Here is a 21929-nt window from a genome sequence, read left to right on the forward strand (position 1 = left end):
TTGCCTGCTTTTTGGATATAAGCTATTTTAATTGATGTGAAATGACATCTCATTGTAGTTTTAATTTGCATTTCTGTGATGATTAATGATGTTGAGTACTTTTTCGTATGCCTGTTTGCCATTTGTATGTCTGTCTTCTTTTGGAAAATGTCTATTCTAATTTTTTGCCCACCTTTTGATTGGATTAGTAGATTTGTTTTCTAGAGAGTTATCTGAGCCCCTTACCTATTCTGGTTATTAATCCCGTGTCAGATGGGTAGTTTGCAAGTATTTTCTCTGTTTCTGTGGATTGTCTGTTTACTTTGTGGATTGTATTCCTTGCTGTGCAGAAGGTTTTAAACTTGATGTGATCCCATTTGTTCATTTTTGCTTTTGTTCCCTGTGATTGTGAGGTATTGCTCAAAAATTTTTTGCCCAGACCAATGTCCTGGAGATGTTCCTCAACATTTTCTTGTAGTAGTTTCATGATTTGAGGTCTTAGGTTTAAGTGTTTTATCCATTTTGATTTGATTTTTGTATACGGTAAGAGATAGGGATAGGGGTCTAGTTTTATTCTTCTAAATATGGATATTCAGTTTTCCCAGCAACATTTATTGAAGAGACTGTCTTTTCTCAAGTGTATATTCTTGGCACCTTTGTCAAAAATGAGTTCACTGTAGGTGTATGGATTTGTTTCCGTGTTCTCTATTCTGCTCCACTGGTCTATGTGTCCACTTTTATGCCATACCATGCTATTTTGGTTACCATAGCTGTGTAGTATTATTTGAAGTCAGGTAATGTGATTCCTCCAGTTTTGTTCTTTTTGCTTAGAATAACTTTGGCTATGCTGGGTCTTTTGCGGTTCCATAGAAATTGTAGGATTGTTTTTTCTATTTCTGAGAATGCTGTTGGCATATTGGTAGAATTGTACTGAATCTTGCTTTGGGTAGTATGGACATTTTAGCAATATTGATTCTTCCAATCCATACACATGGAATATTTTTCCATTTTTTGTGTCCTGTTCAATTTCTTTCATCACTGTTTTATAGTTTTTACTATGGAGATTTTTCACTTCTTTCATTAATTCCTAGGTATTATATTTTATGTGTGGCTGCTTTAAATGGGATTACTTCTTAAATTTCTTTTTCACTGTTGCCATATAGAAATGCTACTGATTTTTGTAGATTGATTTTGTATCCTGCAACTTTACTGAATTTGTTAGTTCTAATAGCTTTTTTGTACAGTCTTTAGGTTTTTCTAAATATAAGATTATGTCATCTGAAAATAAGGATAATTTGACTCTTCTTTTCCAATTTGGATGCCGGTTATATCTTTCTCTTGTCTGATTGCCCTACCTAGGACTTCCGGTATTAAGTTGAATTAACGGTGGTGACAGTCGTCTGATTTTCTTTTCTGCTCTAATAGGACAGCACTGAGTTTAGTGTTGCTGCTGTGGGGCGTGGGATTGGTGGCGTTGGTGATTCAGGACTGTTTTTATTCTCTTCAGTGTCTCTTTCAGTGATATGAAGTTAAAACCAGGTCCTATGAGTACTCACCTGAGTTTTTGTTCTTATACAGGTGTTTTTTCTGTGTAACTATTTGTTAACTTGATGTCCTTGCTTGGGGGACAATCTGTAGAACTTTCTGTTCTGCCCTCTTGTTCTACCTTAAGGAGTCCTGATAAGTAAGTAACAACAAGGAAGGGGCCCCAAGTGGGCAAGGGTCCAAGATCGGGGAGGGCCCCTGGTGAGGAACACAATGAATTTGTAGTGAGAGACAGCCAATCACAAACAGCCCACTGACACAACTACCTCCCTGTGCACATAACCCCAACAGCATGACTTCATTCCACCCATATCCCCCTCTAGCACAGCCCTCTAAGACTTTCCTTCCAGCCCCTGCCTCTCGGCAGACATTCCCTTCTCTGCTGTGCTGCCTGTTACACCCTTGCAATGTATTTTCATACTTTCTCTAAAAAATTTGCCTTTCTTTACCTATAACTGTCTTGGCAAATCCCTTTACCTCACACAACACTGGCCCCAGTACGTCGCACCCATGACACGCCTCCCTCAGTTTCTTAATCTATACATTGTGGATAATTATTAGACCTAAATTATAGAATGTTTATGAGGCTAAATGACTAATATATATATATATAAGGAGCATGGGATACTATTTGTTAAGTGTTCAGAACAGTTTATTATATTGTTATTCTAAATCATGGCAAGATTAACATTAAAAACATTTAACTTACTAGAACAGAATAATGAATAAAATGTGTGGTAAGGGGATAATGATTATACTTAAGCTTTTAAATGTGTAAGTCTAAATGAGTTAATATGTGCAAAGAGTATAGACTACACACAGAAACTGAAACTATTTTGTTATCCTTAACCTTAACAATATTTATATTAAAAACATTTAGATTACCAGATCAAACTAATATTTTGAAATACTTTACTATTTAGCATGAAGATTTTTTATTTAATGTTTTAAATATGTTGAAAAACAAAAATTACTAAATGGTTAATATGGGCAGCAATTTAAAACACCTTTTCTCTCTTCAGATGAAAAATATATCTTCAAGTAATCCAATTCCTTGGAACTAAATACATTTTGAAATTCTAATTCACTTTCCTACAATTTATAGATCTGGCATTATTAAAATATATCTTTGAGCTAATGTGGCTTAACAAATTTAGTTTGCGATACAAAGATGACATAAAAAGATCATGATCCATAATCACTTTTTCCCTAAGCCATATGTGGTAGGCGGTCCATTAAAAAGACAAGCCAGTCAACCTTGTAACTCCATAGAACTGTCCAAATAAGTAAACTATTAGAAAACCAGGAAAATAACAGAATTTTGGAACAAAGTGTTTACCTAGAATTTTTTTTTCATTATTTCTCAAATACGTAGAGTACAACCTTGGGTAGAGTTGTTTAAGATGTGTGGAGATGTTTGAGGCGGTTACTTTGGACCTGGGGGGCTTTTGACCACAGTGCAGTCTGAAACCTGTGAAGGGAAGGGGGAATGGAGGAAGATTGGATAGGAAGATCCTCAGGTGTCATTGTATCTCTGAGGAAGGTTCAGCCAGCCCAGGGGTCTCCAGTGCAAAGATTTTTCATAGGGCAGCAACACAGAAGACAGAAATGGACACACCCTAGTTTTGGTCACCATACTCCACCTTGGCTAGGAGCTCCCCCAAGAAGAGTGTGACTTCCAGGTAAACACAGCAGCTGATCTTGAGAGATTGCAGCTGGAGGCCGCCAGCCAACTGTAATCCGTGAAGCTAGTCAATGACTTCTTTTCCAAAAAGAGCTTCTGGTGGCACATCTCCAAGGTTGCCAGTCACCTATGTTTCTAAATCCATTTGAGTATCTATGTAGAGTCTGTCCCTATGCTATAAATGCCCAGGATTGCCAGAGTTTGGTATTGCTACATTTCTGGGTGTATGCTTCCCTACAGTGTCTTACTTGAAGACTGTTCATGTGTGGTTTGTTTTATTTAAGAATGTGTGTGGGAGGAGGGTAAAGATGACCACAAAGGTCTTCATTGTGATTAAGCGTGTTTAGTTCAAGGGACACTTATTCATATTGTTTGGCTTTGTGTCCCAATGCAAGGCTCATCTCGAATTGTAATCCACAGGTATTAAGGGAGGGACCTGGTGGGAGGTGATTGGATCATGTAGGCAGTTTCCCCCATGCTATCCTCATGATAGTGAGTGAGTTATTAAAAGATCTGATGGTTTTATAAGGGACTCTTCCCCCTTTGCTCTCTGTTTCCTGCTGCCTTGTGAAGAAGGTACTTGCTTCTCCTTCTCCTTTTTGCCAAGATTATAAGTTTCCTGAGGCCTCCACAGCCGTGCAAAACTGTGAGTCAGTTAAACCTTTTCTTTATAAATTACCCAGTCTTGAGTATTTTTTTTTTTTTTTTGGAGACAAGAGTCTTGCTCTGTCACCCAGGCTGGAGTGCAATGGCGCAATCTCGGCTCACTGTAACCTCTGCTGCCTGGGTTCAAGCAATTCTCATGCCTCAGCCTCTCAAGTAGTTGGAACTACAGGTGTGCACCACCATGCCTGGCTAATTTCTATATTTTTAGTAGAGATGGGGTTTTGCCATGTTAGCCAGGCTGGTCTCGAACTCCTGACCTCAGGTGATCTGCTCGCCTTGGCCTCCCAAAGTGCTGGGATTTCAGACGTTGGGTACTTAGAGCAGTGTGAAAATGGACTAATACACTTATTCTGCCTATAATACTATCTTAGTCTGTTCAAGCTGCTATAACAAAATACCATAAACTAGGTAGCTTGTAAACAACAGAAATGTTTTTCTGGAGTTTTAGAGGCTGGGAATCCAAGATTAAGGTGCCAGCAGATTTGGTGTCTGGTGAGGGCCTGTTGCTTGTTTCCGAGACAGCATTTTCTTGCTCTGTCCTCAACATGGTAGATGGGGCAAGAGAGCTCTCTGAGGTCCTTTTTATAAGGACATTCATGCTGTTCATGAGGCCCCACCCTCATTACTTCATCACCTCCCAAAGACCCCACCTCCTAATACCATCACCTTGGGAGTGAAGATTTCAACATAGGAATTTAGAAGGGGTAGGGACACAAACATTCAGACCATAGCAAACAAGGCTTATGTTATGAGTTCTAATAGTAGTAGTCATCATAGTAGATAGTAATTACAGTGGTAAAAGGAGGGATGAAGAATGGAGGAAGAGTAACGATAGCACTAATAGCAATGATTGTTAATATTTATTGGGCATAGTACTAAGACCTTTCATGTAATACCTCATGAAATACTGGCGTCACCGTGAAGCAAGAATTAATATTATTGTGACTTTAGAGATAATGTTTAGAGAGATTAAATGACTTGAACCAATTTATTGAGCTAAGAAAGAGACAGAAGTAGAGTTCAAACCCATGCAGAAGAGGGCCAGGTACCTTCTCTTATCTGCCACCATTTAGAATCAAGACATGGGCTTAATTATTCCATTTGCTCTTTGTATGACTTAAATCTGTGTATTTACGCTTTGTAAGCAATGATTTCCGCTCCTACAAAAAGTTGATAATAATAAGCCAACCTGACTTTCTGACAGGGTTAAGGTTAGAATTTAAAGAAAAAAAGGTGACACTGAGAAAGTGTTTTTGCAAACTGCAAAACACTTTTGTGGTAAACTGCAAACTCTTCCTAAATGAATATTGGTCATTATCTTACTGGATGTGTTCCAGATATGAGAATAGTTTGTAGTTACACAACTTCGCCAATAGCAAGTGCCATAAATTTATGCTCAGAAATTATGATCCTTGAATTTGAAAGCCAGAAAAGGTTTTAGAGATGATCCAGTTCAGTGTGTTTATGTGTGCATATATTCCCCCAAGATGATTCTAATGTATAGTCAGAGGACATAAATGACTGAATTGGACAAACACACTTCTTTCTGATAATTAGGGTAACTATATATTTACCTAGGGCAGTTACAGTTGACACCTGTTGCTCAGTTTCCCTTCTGATGATCCTGCCCTCTTTCACTCCCAGGTGTCACAGGTTGGATGATAAATTGTGTAGTCTCTCTGCTGATAGGAACTGAGGCTTAGAGAGACTGTTTCCCTTCTAAAAAGGAGCTGAATATAGTGTCTGTCCTGGGCTTTCAGAGACTACCTTGTAGTCATGCTAACACCATATGGGTATGCAGGATGCTTCTTGTTATTCTTAAGGTGAGAGAAATTCTTAATTTTTCTGTGACAATAAAACTCTTCAAAACAAAGATATGCTATGTTTCCCGTCACTCAACTGAGTAATGCAATACTGAGATTTGTCATCTGACCCGATTCATTTATGAGGAAATTTGATTATTGCTTACAATTGCTGGAAGAATCTTCTCACGCATGTGGTCAATGTTTCTTTAGGAAATTCAGTTTAGAAAACAAATCAAGAGCTTTATCAACTGCCTCCACACTGGTTTTCTTAACATCATCATGCATGGCAATGTGGATCCTGCTGTATGTGACATGTCTAGTGACTACATTTAATGAAACCTCTAATCAAAAGACTTGAACAAGTGATTTGGACTTAGTGATGCAGTCTTCTTGGTTGAGACCTTTGCAGCCATGTCAAATTTAATTTTAGCATTTAGGTCATAATAATCCGTTATGTGCATGTCTCAGGATAATGAAGATACTTTTAAGATAGTATACAGGAAGTTTGTATTTTGTACACATAGAAATCTATCAATATGGGTATATTTCTACAGTAATAGTGTTTCTTTTCATTATTGGACATATTGTTCCAGTTTGACCCAATCAGAAATGTAGATCTTGAAAAGTGACTTTGCCTCCAGAGGTGTTGCCATTGAAATCCATCAGAATGAAACAAAGGACAGCATAAGTTCCTGTCACCCAGCATTAATGACTTGGCCTACTTGGGGAATCCAGGGATTGTATGATAATCTAAGGATCCAGTGCATCACTCTGCTGGAGACTAGAGTATTCACCCATCTTGCTTATTGATGATTGTGGGTGGAAGCCAGAAACTGATTGAGTAGCAGAGATTCTTTCTGTTACAAAGTCTCAAAGTCTTTGCAAACTACACTGGGGCTTCCTTTGATCTAAACTGTTGCATGACCTCACTATGGATGTTCGGAACTGTGTTATAGCTGTGCATATAGCCCCTCAGCAAACCCTTGTTATTTGCAAAGTGTATTTTCTATTGAGATTTAGAGCCTAGGAATTCTATATTCTTGTAATTACCTAATTTAAAAAAGAAAGATTAAGGGATTTCCTTAGACGGGGAAATGGGACACTTGAAAGTGTTTTTCCTGGTTCATTCAAAGCCTTGCTGAGTGCTCTTCTCTGTATTCCTAGTGCAGCATGCAGATCCCTTTATCATGATTGATAACACATTGTACTGTAATTATTTGTTTGTGAGTCTGTCTCTATTACTAGGCTGGAGAGCAGAAATCAGGTCAGACATATTTGCATACCCTGTACTTAGGAACAAAATTGGAGCACAATGGATATTCAAAAACTTTCAGTGAATTAATAACTGCCCACAAAATGAAGAGCAGATTTAGTATCCAGTCAAGCCGTGTGACCTTGGAATCCTCACACACGCACTCAGGGAACTATAATATTTAGGCTGAAGCCAAAATGGTAAAATGAAATTTCCTATGAATGAGACAGTTAAACTCATTCAATATCTGGAGAGAATCGCCTTCTTACTATACCTGCTTGGAAGAGCAAGGGAAGTAAGAAGGGCTTACCAAAATCTGTTTTTGCTCAAATGGATCAATTTATTTAATGACTCTTCTAAGGATGCTGAAACAGTCATGCCCATCAAAGTGCATTTTGAGTTAATCTAATCTGTGTGGAATGTCTTTCAACATGAAAATGTCCAAAGCTTCATTGATACATTTTCTAGAACAATGTGATTATGAGATCAACTGAAGATGACCTAAGGGGAAGATTTTAAGAAGGCCTAGAAAATTCTGACTCATTATGTGAGTGAAAATCACTGCGTATATAAGAAACAAGGCTGGACATAGTGGCTCCCAGCACTTTTGGAGGCTGAGGCAGTTGGATTGCTTGAGCCCAGGAGTTTGAGACCAGCCTGGGCAACATAATGAAAGCCTGTCACTACCAAGAAAAAAATACAGAAATTAGTCATGTGTGATGGCATGAGCCTGTAGTCTCAGCTACTCAGAAGGGTGAGGTGGGAGGATCGCTTGAACCTGGGAGGGAGGTGGAAGTTGCAGTGAGCCAAGATCACACCACTGCACTCTATCCTGATGGAGTGAGACCTTGTCTCAAAAAAGAAAGAAAAGTGAGTTACTAATGCTACTATCACCTGCCTCGTCAGTGACGGCCCTTTCCAAAAAGGTGGTTTAGCTGTCAACTCCAAAATGTAAGAGCTCTGAGTCTGTTAGACTTTCAACATGTTTTTCTTATACAAACGTGCCACCTTTGAGCCACTGCGTCCCCTACATGGTAAAGAAAAAATAAAAAAAATGTAGAGAGTTAGATTCCAGAACAGAAAGGTGCTTTTTGTAATGTCAAACAGTTACTGATTTCCAAGTGTGTATTCAAAAGAGTATAAACCACCTGACTGAGTTCAATTGTGCCTATCCATAAAATGCCAGATGGCCCCGAGACACCAGTTTTGCCTACTAATCAAAAGCAATGTCACGTATATACCAGCATAATGTGTAGATTGATAAAGTTATGCAATTCTTGTGGGAGTAGGGGAGTTTTATAACCGAACCAGCTTCTATACCTTCACAATTTGTAATGTTTACAGGCTGCTTTGGGATTTTTTTTCTCCGAGGATAAATCAGTCCCTTTAATCTCATTACCATCTATACATCACTGAGGTATTTTGCTCTGTGCTTTTTGCTCGTTTGCAGGATGATGGGAACTCTTCCTTCTAGATGCCAAACCAGCATATGTAAGGAACTATCGGGCAACCTCAGACTCCTGGGAGCCCCCTCACACACAGAGATCTCTAATTCCCGACCCACCAACATTACAAAATAAACTAACAGGGATTTGGGACTATACTGCTGTCCAGAAAACAGATTTAGAGAAAAAATTCCCTGAAATTAGCCCTAGGAGAGGTGGCAGAGTTGACTAATCCATCTCAGTATCCTTTATTTGCCGGTTTGCTTGGGAAGGGTAGTTGATATTTACTGCTAACCACCATACACCTTAAAGAAATCCTGCAAAATAATTAACTTCACAATTTACTGATGACAAAAACTATTTCATGTGACTTGGATAAAAGTGATTATGTTTCTATTTTTCTAAAAAACAGGAGAGATGCAAATTGTAATAACCTTGGACAGTGGTATTAGTTTTAACAGGTATGTATTATACATAAGCTGCAGTGAAAGAATAATTACCTCATCTATTCATGTGAATATTGTTTGTCTCATTTCTGTGCTTCAGTTCTTCATTTTTTTAATCTAATGAAATCATGTATTTTAGAGCTAGGTGACTCTAGTTCTAATTTTCAGGACACACATTTTGGAAGATTATGAAAAAATCGTATTTTTTTGGCTTTTTCATAAGCAATTGAGTTACTCTTCCCAGGAATAAAACCTTTTTTCCATAAAATCTGCACTCTGTAGTCATGATAATATTAATTCCAGTTTTCAAAATGATGAGGAAATCAGCACAGTGAATTAATTTCTAAAGGTGTTGCTATTAGAACTGCCTGCCACTGTATTAATACTAACTGTGTGAATTCTTTCTGCAGTGGAGGTTAGAGTCCATTTTTAAAGTAGCTCAATAAGGGATCTAGGGCGAATGCAAGACCCAGATATCCATTTATATTTTCAGCCTTTTAATGCAATTGTAGTAGAGAGATGCAGCGTCTCACTCCTAGAGAACTAACTGTACATGACCCAGAATGTTTGTGTCTGCTTCATGCTCTTTCTCGCAATAATTATGAATATCCTTTTGTATTTTATAGATCTGCCTGTTCTGCTCAGTTTAAGATTTCAGACAGTGCCTAATAAAACTTGTTGCAGTATTTGATGACTCGCTAGGGCTACTGGCTTGTCCTTGTCCAAACTGTCAGGAAACCATCAGTGCCTCTTTAGATCATAGCACTTCTGCCCATACTCCATGCAGGTGATGGCAGTTCCTGTCTGAGTTGGAGTCTGACTTGATTGCCGCCCTTGTCTGGGCAGACAGTCTATCTGCTCTCAAATCTCATGAAGCCTAGCTTCCTAAGGAAAGCAAAATTCTGTAACTGCAAACATATCTTCTTATCTCTCAAATATATCCAGATATTTATATTAAGCTCTAAGGAATCTCCATCAATTAAAACCAGCAATTACATTCCAATGTAACATGACTGATGATTTGAAGAGATTAGGGCCTTACTTGATTATATCTAAATACAACTTAATTCTCTTCTTGTTCAAATATCCTGTGTTCTCTGTCTTGGTTTATTGCATAGTTTCTTTACAGAAATTCTGACTCAAAGTCCTTATTTTATGGGTTATTTTGTGAATCCACTCTGTATTCTAGGTCCAGACCCGTTTCTGTATGCTGGCATTACCTACAAGATGCCCCAACTTGCAGGCACCTATTTGAACCGATACTCCACAATCCACCAGAACCCATATTTCTTTCTTTTTATCCAAATGTGTGGAGTTTTAATAATTTCCTAAGTACCCACTATGTGGCAGGTATACACACTAGACACTATTTTATTATTTATTCTACCCAAGAGCCTGAGTGAAAGCGGGGCAGTCATTTGATCCCCATTTTAAGATCACACATTTGAAGTTCACTGAGGTTAAATGACTTTCCTAAGGTGACATAGCTAGTGATTTGACCAACCAGAATCAAAGATCTGTATGATTCCAAAGTCCATACCCTTCACATTCACAATGCCTCCTGGTTAAGAACTTTGCTTCCATCACTTAATTTCTACCAGGTCTAATGAGGTCTGATTGGCTGGGGCACTCAGCCACATTTTCACCAGCAACATTCAGTGCCTCTCTCTGTGTGTCCTGCGTTTCAGTGTCATATTCTTTCATGCATTCATATTTGCACACATGGCTCCCTGTGTTTTCCTGCCCATTTTCCTCTGACCTGCCCATTTTGCTAACTCCTCCTCACCTGCATCACGCAGTTAGAAATTGCCTACTGTGTATCACTTTCTTGACTTCCCTACTGGCTTCCTCATTCTAAGCTCTGTGGCATCCCTCCATATGTTGAATTGTGGTGGCTTAAGGTGTGTATCTCTCTATTCTACCACGAATTCCTTAAAAACAGTATCAGGTTTCAATCATCTTTGTGTTTTCAAGATCTCATACAGTGGTAAGACCATAATAATGATGGAATATATACTTGCTTGTTTCATTTGAATTAACATTTCCTGCTGCTTTGCTCCTACAGCTCTGTTCTGACTCTGATTTTTAGTCACGTTACCACAGGGTCACATCAGCTAAGAGCATGCTTCCACAGTATCTTCTCCATTCTCTTAAAATGGACCCATCAACATCTCATCACTTCTGGTGTGGGATGTGGGCATGTTATGAGCAATCTGACCTCAAACTCTTGTTCACCTGATTTTCCTTGTCTGGAAACTCTTGCTCTCCCTCCCACTTCATCTGCCTCCATCAAATTCCACTTGTCCTACTTTTCCATCCATGTCTACCTTGACCTCCCATTTGCCTTGTACTTCCCTGGGAATGGTTCTCAGTGATGCTTATGACTCTGTATAATTTGTTTACTTGCATGGTTGTAAGGCCATGTTAATCTTGACTTTCTGCTTTCCCAGAGAGATACAGGAGCTTTGAGAACAGAAACACCTGTGTGTTTTTCACCTCTTTGTGAAAGTCTTTATCAGGAATAATTATGTTCCCCATGTCACTCTGCAATAACCTCCAATAACTGTGTATTCAGCACCTGGTGAGTTATTGTCAGATCTCTGTAATTCATGCTCTCTCCTTCTCTCCATCCTTGAGCCTCTTTCTCTTCATCTCTCTCTATATATATCTCTCTCCCTCTGTCTCTTTATCTCTCTCTCCCTATTCTTTCTTCTCTCTTTGTTCATTTCTCATTTTAAATGTTGATCTTCTACCTTCAAATTAAGAGCAATAAGGAGGAGGAGGAGCGGGAAGCATTGGTGAGCACTTATGAGAAGAGCTCCTTTTTTATGCCCCTCCCTGACTTTAGCACCATCTCTCTTCACCTGGCACCCTCCCATATATCACCTGCCTAATCAACCTATATTCTCAATGTACAAGGATCACAAGTTTTCTTGTGCTTCTCTGCCTTTGCACAAACTGTTTACTTCACTTAGGATGCCCTCTGTATTAGTCTATTCTCACGTTGCTGATAAAGACATTCCTGGGACTGGGTAATTTGTAAAGAAAAAGATGTTTAATGGACTCACAATTCCACGTGGCTGGGAGGCCTCACAATCATGGTGGAAGGCAGAAGGCATTTCTTTCTTTCTTTCTTTCTTTTTGAGACGGAGTTTCACTCTTGTTACCCAGGCTGAGGTGCAATGGCATGATCTTTGCTCACCGTGACCTCCGCTTCCTGGGTTTAAGCAATTCTCCTGCCTCAGCCTCCCGAGTAACTGGGACTACAGGTGCGCGCCACCATTCCTAGCTAACTTTTGTATTTTTAGTAGAGACGGCGTTTCACCATGTTGACCAGGATGATCTGAATCTCTTGACCTCGTGATCCACCCACCTCGGCCTCCCAAAGTGCTGGGATTATAGGCGTGAGCCACTGCGCCCGGCCAGGCATTTCTTACATGGCAGCAGGCAAGAGAGAATAAGAGCCAAGTGAAATAGAAACCCTTTATAAAACCATCAGCTCTCATGAGACTTATTCACTACCTCGAGAACAATAAGTTAGAAACTGTCCCCATGATTCAATTATCTCCCACTGGGTTCCTCCCACAACAGGTGGGAATTATGAGAGCTACAATTCAACATGAGATTTGAGGGGAACCCAGCCAAAGCATATAACCTTCCTTTCTCCCCTGTCTTGTTTGTTTGCCTTGGAATCTCCCTACTGGTCCTTTGGACCAGCTAAATTCCTCTTTGAGTTGGTGTCTCAAATTACATCCTTCCTAGATGAGGGAGAAATAGAAGCCCCCTCCTGTCTATGTTCTTGATCTTCTATTATAATGCTTATCAATTGGTTCATTACGGTTATTTTCATACACATGATATTTATGTAAGTCACTGCTGATTTACATACATGAAACTGCCCAGATTTTGGATTTTTTTCTTGTTCCTTCTTGTGTCCTAATAGCATGCATTGTACCTGGTACATCCCAACCACAAAATAATGACTGAAAGTACTTCCACTGCAGGCAGACTTCAGGGCCTTGACTATGTATTCAGCCTTGGGCTTCCTTTTGATTGAAAGGAGGTGACCTTCCTTCATGAACAGTAAGCACAGACAGCATCAATAATTTTTATTTTAAGAATTGAATTGCTTATTTTTTAAATACATCCTATTTTTATGAGCTTGCCATATCTTGTAAACAAGCTAGTGATTTTCTTCCAGACTATCATGAGAGTACTGGTAATTTTCTTTAGGTGTACTTTGGTAGCATTTCATTAGGATGGAGTTATACTACTCTTTAAAAAGCAAATATTATGAATATGAAGTGTTGTGGGGGGTCCTGTTTTGAGCAGTTCCAGAGGGCCATGGTGTAGTGGAATCAGATTAGGCTAGTTTTGGGGTAAATGAAATTGGAATCTCAGTTTTGTCTTTAGCCTGATGTATGACTTGGTCATGTCCCCTGAATGTATAGTTCCCTTGTTTGTATAATATAGTATGCCAGAATTTTACAAGAAATCATTTGAAAATGCTTTGTAAGCATAAAGCAGAATAGAAACATAAGGGTTTAATAATATTGAGTTTCTTAAATTTATTTCACTGTATTTTCCAGTATATAAACCACTGCTACTTATTATTGTTGTCATATTATTTTTGTTTCTTTTTCCTATTTTTTTCTCTACCTCCTCCTCTTCCCTTTTTCCTGTTCTTCTTCTCTTTCTCCTTCTTTCTCTCTTCCTCCTTCTTCTTCTTGTCCTTCTCTCATTTCTTTTTCTTTCTTTCCTCCTCCTCCTTCTTCTTCTTTTCTCTATTTCCTTTTTTTTTTTTTTTTTTTCTCCTTTTCCTTCCTCTCTTCTTCCTCTTCCTTCTCCTCTTGTCTTTTAAGGTGATGCTTTTTGTTGACCTGTGCTCCCTTGGATAGGAGGTTTTTGTTCAACAGCTCAGTGGGATGCTCCCTGCAATAAAGAGCTTGAGGAATTTTTGTTTGAATACATTTTTTCATGGAAAGGGGAAACAAAAGATAAAATAAAAGGTAGACCGTATTGATGGGGCAACTCTACATCCCAGACACTGTTCCTACTGTTTTCCACAGTGATTCATTCGATTCTGTGAGTAGCCCTTGTGGTAGACACAACCAGCTTCCTTTTATAGGAAGTTACATAACCAGCCAGCCATGGGACAGGATTTCCCCTATGCCTGTAAAACCCAGAGCCTGTGCAAAAGACTTTAATACATGCTTTTGATACACTTAATCATAGAGAGGTACTCAAAGGGTAATTTGGAGGTCCTAGTTAAAGAAATCAAAATAAGACAAAACTCAGTCTGTATGGGTGAACACTTCTAACATGTGTACTTGGGATCTGTACCAATATGTGACCTAGACGCACCCCTGGCTCTGTTCTATAATATTGGGTCCCTGTAATTTGTTCTGGCTCTCCATCTTGCTATCCCTGATAAGCTTAGTATTTAGTTAAAAGAAAATTCCTACAGAGAAAAGTATTACTGACAGTGGGTCTCCTAATTCATGTTCTTTCCTTTCTAGTATCTTTGTTTTATTTTGACTGACATTTTAATGTGAAATATTCTTCTGTCTAAAGTAAAATATCTCTATTTAATTTCCTTCAAGGTAATGAATTCTTTACAAGGAAGTGCTGTTTTCTTTGGGACATTATTTCTATTACTTTACCTTGCTGCTGCTTTGTAATTTATTTACAGTTCTGTTCTTTGTTTGAGAACATTGCTTTGCCATATGTTTCTACCTTTGTTTTTCTTGCAGATGGCTTTTTTTCCCTTCTGTTTAGTTTCTTCGAGATAGTTGTGTCCTATGTATTTTCATATGCACCTCATTGTTTTTTCATGACACTTCATAAACCATGATTCATGTCACACTGAGCAGAATCATTACATGAATTTTCTAAATCTGTTTCTTGCATAACAAATGCGTGCATCCACGTGGGAATTCTGTGGAATGTCTGATACTGATAAGGTTGGTTGACACTTCAACAACACTGGTTTTCAATTTTTTCCCTAAATGTTTACAGAAACTCATAAAAAGCAATCATGCATAGCACAATATGTTTTTATTTTTATTCTTAAAAAGATTGTCTTGCCTATTAGACATGACATGCACCCTCATGATTCAGTTCCCTACATGTAGGTCTTCTACAGCATTTGTTTTGAAAAAAGAATCTAAAAACTTTTAAAGATATTTAGTTGGAAAGTAAAGCAGAGATATTGTGAAAATATGACTATTTTAAATTTAGCTATTGCAGATAGTCAGCTACAAAGAGTAGTGGTTCTAAATTTTACCATTTTGCTGATGCCCTGTTTTTCTCTAACTTCAAACTTTGTCAGCGCACCACATTCTTCCCTAAGGAGAGTCAATAAATTGGGCAACTTTGAAAAAGTATTTGCTTTTCAGCTAGGAGATGGGAAGTACACAGACATGCACATGCCTGCACATATACATATACATGCACATATGCATACACACACATATCCACACCTGAATGTGTCTGTGTATATACAAACATATATCTAGGAGGGTAATGCATGGTTTGTCTACAGCTTGACTAATATAGTTGACAGTAGGATCTGTGCAGAAGTGAAGAGGAACAGAAGGGCAGAAAAGTGAAGAAGCCTCTATCACCCCAGTTTTTGGCTAATTTGAGGGCAGGACAGAGCATGAACCTAGGGTCTGGAGCAGTGTGTAATAAGAGCTTTCTGGTAGCTTCAGTGGATAGAAGTTGCCTTTGAAGGTTAGAGATTTCTATCAAGGTTTAGGCAGGAGAAAGTAGAAATCAAGTCCCTCTGGGAGGTGGGAAGAATGCTAGCAGGAATAATCCCCATGGTTTCCTTGGCAGAGCCACCTAGACCAAAATTTGGGCTTATTTTCTATTTCCAGTAAGAAAGTAAGTTGGAAAGCAGAATTAAGGCAGAGCTCAGCAGGAAGGCCCAATTTTAAGTGGCCCATAGCCCAGCATTTTCTGAACTTTCTTGCTATCAAGGCAGTGCATATTCACTGAGAAAAACACATTTCAAAACAGATAATGAAATGGAAAATAAGTAACATCCAAGTAATTACCAAGATTTACATTCAAGTTTTATTTTTCATTAATTAGAGATGAGTGGGCATTTTCTCTTTGGGGTAGTTTATCGATGTGCCATGTCAGAAAATCAGGGTTGTGTACCATTGAGGGAGAGCTCATTGGTCTACAGGATGCGGATGGACTGAGACCCAGGGGATCAGCGCAACATCAGCTAAAGTGTTTGGACTGGGCTTGTGGGCAGCAGGAAACATGTCACATGCATGGGGAAGGTGGGGATGAGGAGAGCTGAGCTAGTAAAATGTTAATTGTGTGTGGAAGTGTCAAGGATTCTGTGAAGGAAAAGCACAGGTAGCTAACAAGTTAGCTGGTAGTTTGAGTCAGGGAGAGTTAAGAGCACCTGAATTAGAAAGATGAAGGTGGAAATAAAGAGAATAGAAAGATTTGAGAGCTCTCAGGAAGCAGAATGCAGATAATATGGATGCTGATGAGAGCTGTTGGGTGAAGAAGGACAGATATTGTGAGAAATGAAGTTCTGTGTCCCAGTGACCAAAATGAGTGGAAGCTGACAGCTCTCATATGGATTTAGCTGGGAGGCAATCATAGGCCTCAGTGTTGGACATTCAGGGAAATGGAAAAGACATGAGAATAGGCTGTGGCAGGCTAAGGAACTAACTTCATTTTGGAAATGGCTTCAAGGAAAGGTGGCCCATAACCTATATTCCTATTGTTCATACAGGTACCATCTTTTATTTCATTTCTACTTACTCTATATGATCAAAAATAAGATACAATGTCAAAATAATGACATGGTTCATGAGATCTGTATTTTCACGGCTTTTCAGATTCCTTTGCTATCTTTCTTGGGTTCAGCATTCTTAGAGCAGCGTCTAAGTCTCAGGTTGGTAATTCCAGTTTATCAAGGAAAGCTGGCATTGCATCCACACTCCAGTCCATATAATAGTTGAAAGCTATTATGAGAGAGCCAGAGAATGTCAAGAGGAATAGATCAATGTGCTAAAGTACAACATTAAGATACACTCTGCACAGTGTTTCCAAGCAGCTCTTGGAAGTAACAGATGGCTTCTATAAGGGAGTGATATAAGAAAAGTACCTAAGTCATTTTCAACTTTGGCGTGCAGGGATTTTTAAGTCTCTAAATATAAATTCTATTACATTATGAGAGATTATAATCTCTAACATCAAGCTTGATGCTAGAAGGGAATTTGAAAGTAGGTCCTCCATTTCAACTCTTCTACTTTTAAATCCTGACCATACCTTTTAAGACAGGATTTAAAAAAAAAAAAAAAAGGATTTCAAAGGAATCTCATAATTCAACCTGGTCTGTTATACAAAATGCATTGAGAGATTCATCCACCAATCCCATGGGGCAATGTAGAAAAGAGGTAGATCCTGAAATAACAGTGCTCCTTTGTCGGGTGTTTTATGCTCAGACTACACACTATACTACCCTGACAACCCATTCATCTCAGCCTTCTCTGTCTTGCATTATGTTTATAATATCTTCAGTTAGGCAGTTGTGGTAAATCGCCTAAATTTCTAAAGTCTCTGTAGGTAAAGATGAAAAAATTAGTAACTGGTTAAAGTAGATTACAAATATAATCAAGTACGAAATCATTACATCAAGCCCTTATACTTATAGCATTAAAATATAAGTGAACTAGCCATCATTTTTGAAGTTAATTCCATAAACATTTTATGAATTTTAAAAATGATAGAAAAACGGGTACAATGATGGAGATAATTTACCTTGTGTATTTTCCACAGGAGGAATTTTTTTTTTTTTTTTTTTTTTTGAGACAGAGTCCCACTCTGTCACCAGGCGCCAGGCTGGAGTGCAGTGGAGATCTCGGCTCACTGCAACCTCTGCCTCCCAGCTTCAAGCAATTCTCCTGCCTCAGCCTCCTGAGTTGCTGGGACTACAGGCACACGCCACCACGCCCAGCTAATTTTTTGTGTTTTTAGTAGAGACGGGGTTTCACCATGTTGGCCAGGATGGTCTCGATCTCTTGACCTGGTGATCCACCGCCTCAACCTCCCGAAGTGCTGGGATTACAGGCGTGAGCCACTGCGCCCAGCCAAGAGAAATTTTTTGTAAGTTAATTTTTTAATACTGTGTGAAAGGGCATAAAATTTTGAGTTACAAGTCTTCGGTTTGTGTTCTGGGTCTACCATTTAACTCTGATTCACAGAAAGATCATTTTCAAGTAGGACTTTCAGTTAAATCATCTATAAAGAGGAACTGCTAATATAAACCCTTCTGTTGGGTTGCTGCGAGAGCCTCACAGATAGCTAATGAGTGTGAAAGAATGTAGTCAGCTGCAGAGCTCAGTACAAATTTACAGCTGTCATAAAAGCATATAGTCATTGACTTAAATAGTAATATATATACATTTTTCTTTTAAAACTTTATTCATGAGAAATTAAGTATTCCTTGAGTAGTAATTCTAACTCCTTGAACAGTAAAACTGAGTGCACTTTCTTTTCTTGTAATACCCCATTTGATAGCAAGACAATACTGTTTAAGACTTTCCAAGGTTTAATGGATAATGGAGATTAGAGCTCCTTTTAAAAATGATCAAATTTGTCCTTGAATAGAAAGACATTGCAGTCAAATCACTATTTGGTTTGCTTGTCTTATTCCAACTTTCTAAGCTATTTCCTAGAGAATCATTGAATATTTGCCACCTCTTTTGAAATTCACAAATGATATTTAGGAAAGAATTTTTATTTTAGAAAGATAAATGGTAACCAGCATTGAATGAGTATGTCTGGTGTGCAGAATATCTAGATAATGCTATATGACAGGAGGTCTGATGGGGCCAAAAATGAGAATAATAGAGAATTTTCAATGCTGGATAATGCTTTGATCTCCCTACCCACCTTCAATTAATTTACATCAACTGATCAATCTAAGGACCTAGGGACACTAGGGGCAGGACAGGAAGCCTTAGGGCCAACAATTACAATACATAGACATGTGTGTGGTGGCTTGCAGGGCAGGAGTCAAGGAGGGAGAAGATATGGAGGGAGGGATTGAGACATCTTCAAGAGCCAAATTTCCAAAGTTGAAGATGTATCTCCTGAGGACACACTCATCCTACAAGGAAGAACTCAGCAACACTGTGGAAGTGTTTTAAGGGAAACACAGGTTTATCCACTATCCTGGCTTCTGTAAGAACTCAGGGAGTAAGAGATAAAACAGCTATTTCTGGTGCTAAGAGCCACTAGGAAGCAATTGTTCCTCTTTTCCTGGGTGATAGCCAGTCTGCCTGTGTCATGTAGAATTCTGGTTGCTTCTTTTATGCCATGAAGGGCAAGGACGTCTTTGTGCTACTGCAGCTGCTATGGCCTTTCCCAGGCATTTCCTGTTCCACAAAATTGTAATTTTCCTGATTATGAAAGCTGTTTGAAGATTTCTTGATGTACAGTGGAAATCGTGCTGAATGATAAAAATTTCTCTCCTGTAAGAAGAGTGAGATGTTAGAAGACCCAGGGAGAAACGACCAGGATCATTTAACATTGCTTGAATCATTTCCACTGCTTTCTGTATTGAAGGAAAGATTGGGGGTAGAGAAGATAAGAATCATGGCATTGTTTCTCTTTGCCTTTCCTTTGGTCAGCCCCTATTCCTTGATTCTGTCTCATGTTCCCATTTTAAAGATAAGCAGTATTGGTTGCTTGAGGATAGTTTGTCCTATCACAATCCTTAGATAATTGATAATACATATTCAGAGAGAATCCATTCCATGCAAGGTGAAACTCCAAGTTCCTGGGAAGCCAAAAACCTCAAAGGAAAAACAGAAATCTTATCAGGATGAGAATGTTCTTCTGAATGCATTTAATATTCTCAAAGGATTTTCTTGGAAGGATGGCTAGGGAAAGCATGCCACATTGCTGGCATATGGTCAGAGGCATGGAGGAGACTTAAGAATCCTAGGAGAGGACAGGACTGGATTACTCTAACATTATATTCATTCTGCAGGCCAGGAGCTTATGAACATGCATCACATGAAAAATAAAGACTGTCTCAAACAGAAGATAAAACATTGCGAGACATCCTGGGCCATCTTAGAATTTCTATGTCCTGGAAATGATTCCCTCCAATTTCTATCCAGTGCTGTGATTCTCTGCTTGAATCCAGTTTTGGCAGAACTTTTTTTATGCCCAGGGTGTCAGAATTAAACTCAGGGCTGTGATGTTTATCTTACAGGAAGTCACTGGCACATTCCCACTCTTGGTTTGTTTTCAGATTTGTCACTTGGCTGACCTCCAAGCCTGCCCATCAGCCAGAAATCAAGAAGCCTGCAAGTCACAGCTGGATCCATTGGTGGAACAAAGCTCAGCTGCCAATTTCAGAAGAGAAAGCACTTTCTGCTCAGGAGTCACATTTAATTATGCAGAATTTATGTATTTTATTTTTTTGTAACTCTTGCATATTAAACCATAAATGTGAGCTAATGAAAGATAATATGTGTGAAACACCTAGCAGGGTTAGGCAGAGAGGAGACACAAAATGAAATCCATCTTGTTTCTTCCTCTTGTACTTCTCTCTCCCTTACTTCACAAGTAGAGTAATAACTTGTTAGAGATGGTTAATTAATGTAAACTTCCAAAAACAGTATCAACACAAAATGGTGCTCATATGTTTGTGAACGAAGATAGGAGGATACGATTAGAAAATGTAATCTACTTTCACCAAAAGACCCAAGATGAATGTCCAGTTGTACATTTTCATAGTGGGCTAGGTTAAGCTATATAAAATAACAAGAGCCTTCTAATTATTAGAATGTAACATGTTTTATAAAAGTATAACTCCCTGCCCCAATCAATGCTACAGCAAAATCTAACAACTAATCTTATTTCGAATATAATTTTAGAAATATGTTAGGAGCATCTGAAGTACATGCAGAGCAAATGAGGAAACTAAGAAGATGCATTGAACATCTAAATAGCTCTATAGCCAGTCAGTAGGTTTCGGAATTCAACTCTGAAAACTTCACCAATGCTTTAATCTTCTTCCCATTGTATATTTTCCATGATCTTATTCAGAATGTAGAAACTGTGTTCCTATTGTTAGTACTGAGGAAGAAATAGATAAATATACATTATAAACTAAAAATTCACAGAATAAACAGATGATCAACAGAATGGGAGAAAATAGTTGCAAACTATACCTCTGATAAGGAACTTGTATTAGTCCATTTTCATGCTGCTGATAAAGGCATACCCAAGACTGGGCAATTTACAAAAGAAAAAAGTTTATTGGTCTAAAAGGTCCACATGGCTTGGGAGGCCTCACAATCATAGTGGAAGGTGATAAGCACATCTCACATGGCTGCAGACAAGAGAAGAGAGCTTGTGCAGAAAAAGTCCCTTTTTTAAAACAATCAGATCTCATGAGACTTAAACACTATCACGAAAACAGCATGGGAAATACCTGACCCCATGATTCAATGACCTCCCACGGGTTCTACCCATAACGTGGGAACTCAAGATGAGATTTGGATGGGGACACAGCCAAACTACATCAGAACTAATACCCAGAATCTACAGGGAACTCAGATCAGCAAGCAAAAAAGCAAATAATCCCATTGAAGTGGGCAAACTACATGAACAAACACTTCCCTGAAGAAGATATATAAATGGCCAAGAAACATATGAAAAAATGCTCAACATCGCTAATCATCAAGGAAATGCAAATTAAAACTACGATAACATACCACCTTATCTTAGCCAGAATGGTCATTATTAAAAAATCAAAAAACAATAGCTGTTGGCATGAATGTGGTGAAAACAAAACACTTATATACTGCTGGTAGAAATGTAAATCCCTACAGCCTGTATGGAAAACAATATAGAGATTCTCAAAGAATTCAGTGTAGATTTACTGTTTGATCCAGTGATCCCACTACTAGGTATCTATCCAAAGGAAAAGATGTCATTATATTTGAAAAGCACCCACATACACATGTTTATTGTAGCACAATCCATAATTATAAAGATATGGAATCAACCTAAGTGCCCACCAATCTATGTGTGGCTAAAGAAAATGTGTTTTAT

The 21929-nt window shown here is 38.5% G+C and overlaps 2 long non-coding RNA genes across 2 annotated transcripts in view; one reads left to right on the forward strand and one right to left on the reverse strand.

Moving 5' to 3' along the window:
• LOC116556623 overlaps positions 1–20412 on the forward strand; it is a 37102-nt gene extending 16690 nt beyond the window's left edge. The window contains exon 3 of the long non-coding RNA XR_004271091.1: positions 20119–20412. This is a non-coding gene — a long non-coding RNA (uncharacterized LOC116556623). The remainder of the gene's footprint in view (positions 1–20118) is intronic.
• On the reverse strand, positions 745–8287 carry LOC116556624. The gene is made up of 3 exons (XR_004271092.1): positions 8274–8287; positions 5992–5995; positions 745–915 (listed from the first exon to the last, which is right to left on the reverse strand). It is a non-coding gene; the product is annotated as an uncharacterized LOC116556624 (long non-coding RNA).
• Positions 20413–21929: the final 1517 nt, after the last annotated feature.

The sequence above is a fragment of the Sapajus apella genome, unplaced genomic scaffold (assembly GCF_009761245.1).
Source record: "Sapajus apella isolate SASKATOON/1434 unplaced genomic scaffold, GSC_monkey_1.0 scaffold17, whole genome shotgun sequence".
In the NCBI taxonomy this organism is placed as follows: domain Eukaryota; kingdom Metazoa; phylum Chordata; class Mammalia; order Primates; family Cebidae; genus Sapajus; species Sapajus apella.